This window comes from Mustela erminea, chromosome X (assembly GCF_009829155.1).
Source record: "Mustela erminea isolate mMusErm1 chromosome X, mMusErm1.Pri, whole genome shotgun sequence".
NCBI lineage: Eukaryota > Metazoa > Chordata > Mammalia > Carnivora > Mustelidae > Mustela > Mustela erminea.
The window spans coordinates 33,360,129-33,364,275 of NC_045635.1; the positions used below are offsets into that span (position 1 = coordinate 33,360,129).

At 38.4% G+C, this 4,147-nt stretch overlaps 1 pseudogene; it reads right to left on the reverse strand.

Annotated features, from left to right (window-relative positions):
• Positions 1-414: 414 nt before the first annotated feature.
• On the reverse strand, positions 415-3,426 carry LOC116582229 (annotated as a pseudogene).
• Positions 3,427-4,147: the final 721 nt, after the last annotated feature.

Sequence of the window (4,147 nt, forward strand, 5' to 3'; positions counted from 1 at the left end):
CCCTTATAATTGAGCCTGGAGGGATCCTGAGTTCAGCATTAAAAAAGGATGACTTCACTCATGTGGAATTTAAGGAACAAAACAAATGAATAAAGAATACAAAAGAGATAAACCCGACTCTTTTTTTTTTTAAAGATTTTATTTATTTATTTGACAGAGATCACAAGTAGGCAGAGGCAGGCAGAGAGAGGAGGAAGCAGGCTCCCCACCGAGCAAAGAGCCCAACGTGGGGCTCGATCCCAGGACCCTGGGATCATGACCTTAGCAGAAGGCAGAGGTTTTAACCCACTGAGCCACCCAGGTGCCCCCAGACTCCTAAATACAGAGAGAAAACTGGTGGTTGCCAGAGGGGAGGGGGCGGGGGATGGGTGTAAAGTAGGTGAAAGGAATTAGGAGTATACTTTTTTTTTTTAATGGATCAGTTATTTAATTAGGTTCTTTGTAAGAAATTTAGACCACCAGTTTGTGAGGATAAACTCCATTTGGGAGAGAAAACACAGAGCACAACAGCCCTGGAGCCGAGGGAGAGCTTTGATTTTGGGCAGGATTTGCGAGACTGCAGATTTGGGATCAACCTTGCCCTGCTCTGTAATCTCTTTTTTCTCTTTCCCTGTGAGGAGGATCTCACTTTCCCGGTGTCCGGGTTTCTGCATCTTCTTGAAGTGAGAAGGGTCAGTGAGAACTCTGGGGATCTTCACAAGCCCCGGTACAATTTTGGTGGAGGTGGCAATGACAGATTGGTGTTGTGTTCCGCACGGAGGAGCTCTGCTGCGGCCAGAGGTCCGATCGCAAGCAGCGCGCCCCTGCTCAGCGGCTTCTGGAAAACAACCCGCTTGCCTCTGTGGCGCCCAGTCAGAATGATCACACTGGCCCCAGGAGTGATGCCATTTCCAGTTTTCCCACGTGCTAACGGGGAGGTCTTTTTGCCGAGGATCAACAGCTTTCGAGACACAACTTGAGTAGGATCAAACCTTGGCATTTTGTGAAGTTTAACCATTCAGGCTCCACCGTTCTTGTCGCCACCAACTGGTTTTGTGACAGTAGCAAGAATGAGATTAATCCTGGATTTAACTCCTGAATACTTCCTCTTGTACAGGAACTTTCTAGAATACATATCGGATGGGGGAAATCTGCCAATTCCTCTAACTGGGACAGGGGTTGAGCTGCAAATAGGGCTGTTGTTTCTTGGCGTTTTAGCCTTGGAGTTACCCTTCTTAACCTTGCCACCAGCATCAGTCTTCTTGGCTTCAGATTTCTTCTCCTTAGCATCTGAATTCTCAACTTTCTCACTGGCCACCTTGCAAGATGGGAAAGGGCAAGAGTACACTTCTCTTGGTGAGCACTGAGAAACGTATAGACTTGTTGAATCATTCTGTTGTACACCTGAAACTGACACCACACTGTATGTTAGTTATACTTGAAAAAAAATGGAAAGGAAAAAAATGTAGTGTTTGGTTTATAATTCATTCTTTGCTGTTTAACATCCTAATTACATGTGAACTGTGGTAGATTTTTAATTCTACCCTGGATCCATCCTGTTGTATAGATGGTACATTGAGTAATTAGAGCATGGAAATCAATTCTATGACTGGTCTTATGTATAGATCATGAGAAAAGAATATCTGTTGTAAAAAAAAAAAGTAAAAATATGAGCTGTGATATTGTTATTACTATTTTGGACTATTGATTATTAATGATCCCAACATTTTTGAGTTTTTAGGAAGTCTTCACTCAATGCCTATTTTGAATCTTCAAGGAATGCCATTTTAATGAGGTTGGAACTTCAAAAAAATATTAGAACACTTCTCTAAGTAGATTGAGTTACAAATATCTTTCTCTTGTTTTTCACCTTTCTCTCTAGTTAAGGAAATTTCAGTTATGGTTTTGGTCATCCTCTTGCTCTTAGATAAGTTATATGCTGGTGTGACTTTCTGTTAACACCTGTTCTACTCTATTTCTTATTTAGAGAAAACTTGGCAAATGTAAATTTAAAAGATATCACTGTATTCTGTTTATGTATTTTAGGGAATAATTATTTGCTCAAAATATCTTTAGAGGAGTTCTTTTAGGTAGAAAGATTTTTGAATATCGTTTGATAACATATTTGAATTAAAACGTTTCAGAAAATGATGTAAAGCAGAGTAGATCTTCATCTACTTTTACCCTTCTGAAGGTTTGGTATATGCTTTCGGCAGAATTTATATTTAGAATTCTCTTTACAACCAGGAGATACATAATGCTTTCCAGTAAGATATTCAGACCAGGGGAACCTGGGTGGCTCAGTCGTTAAGCGTCTGCCTTCAGTTAAGTTCATGATCCCAGGGTCCTGGGATTGAGTCCCGCATTGGGCTCCCTGCCCAGCAGGAAGTCTCCTTCTTCCTCTCCCACTCTCCCTGCTTGTGTTCCCTCTTTTGCTGTCTCTCTCTGTCAAATAAATAAATAAAATCTGAAAAAAAAAAAAAGAAAAAGAAACTGAGACCAGCATGTTGCTATCTTGGTGGCTCCAGTAGTGATTGAAATTACCTTTAATGTGTGATGTGTATTCAGTTGGTTTACATAAGCTATCCTTTATGCCATAATAGTTTTATTACAGAGGTTAATAATTTAGCATGTACTTTTGACTAAATAAGTACTTTTTCTAAAAAGGTACCAAGTAAGTACCTTTTTATGGTATGATAGTTGTAAAAATATTTGGAAACTTAACCTTGATTTTGTGTGGTGATTTTCTGGTCTATTGAAGTTTTTGAATTGTTTGATCAGTGGTGTACATGATGGATATTATGTATCCAACATGTAATACTAGTTTTACTTTTATAAGAATTACCAAAGCTGAGTAGAGCTTGGGAAAGAGTCTGAGTAGAACAATAACCATGGAAGAAATTGGAGTAGGTAGAAATTGACATGATCTGGGAGGGTAGAAAGGTTTTCAAAGGAAAAAAAAAACAAATTATGAATCCATAAAGTAAAAAAAAAAAAACAAAAAAAACCGACCTGTAAGTAACCATAATTTCAGAAGTTTGGTACATGGGTATATACCAAAGAAAAATAGAATCTAAGAGGCCCAGTTCTCTTCTTACCAAAATACTGTTTAGATATGAAAATAAATGCACGCTCCCAGCCTTGAAGCTTTTGCAAATAAAGAGAAAGAGAGATTTTAAAGCTCTTTAGACAGGAGGATTTATAGATATGTTAGTCAAGGTTCTCCAGAGAGAAAGAACAAATAGGAGACATAGACATACGTATTATATATATATATGTATATGTCTATATGTGTACATATGGAAATGTATGTATGTACATATATACAAAATATACATTTTACTATCTACATATGTGCGTATGATTTATTGCAAAGAAGTGCCTCACGTGACTGTGGAGGCTGAGAAATCCAGACCCTGAAGAGTCAGTGGTACCCTGAAGTTCCATTCTCAGTCCAAAGGCCTAAGAACCAGAACAGCAGATGGTGTAGATTCCAGGTCTCGCCCAAAGGCAGAAGAACCCTTATGTTCTAGCTTGAAGACTGTCAGGCAGAGAGAGAATTCTTTCTTACCCAGTCTTTTATTCTGTTCAGGTCTTCAAGTGATGGGATGTGGCCCACTCACATCTGGAAGGACTACCTGCTTTATTTAGCCTACCAATTCAAATGCTAATCTCCTTCAGAAACCCTGTCACACATTCACCCAGAATAATGTTTAGCCACGTATCTGGACACCCTGCAGCTGGCAGTCGAGTTAACACTTAATTTTTAACTACCTCACAGGACTTAGTAATTGACTGGTAAAGTAAAGTGTAAAATCTAAGTGGGATCCCGAGTTTCTGAATGGGGCAATGAGGTTAATCTTATTATTATCTTGCCTTCATATCTCTAATATCAAATCTACTTAAGGAGCCTATGCAAATACATGGATTTGTTTCAGTGGTAATTTTTAATCGTATGTATTCATAGCAAGAAAAAATTACATAATTTGAGGTTAAGAGGAGAGAGTATTAGAGGAGTGTTTTAATAAACAAGTTTTATGTATTTTATATAAATATGTTTTATGTATTTTACCACACTATTCACTCATTCCTTCATTTACTCATTAAATATTTGTTGAGCACATTTCATGTGTCAAGTTGTGCCCTAGAGTAAGATTCTTAATTAAAC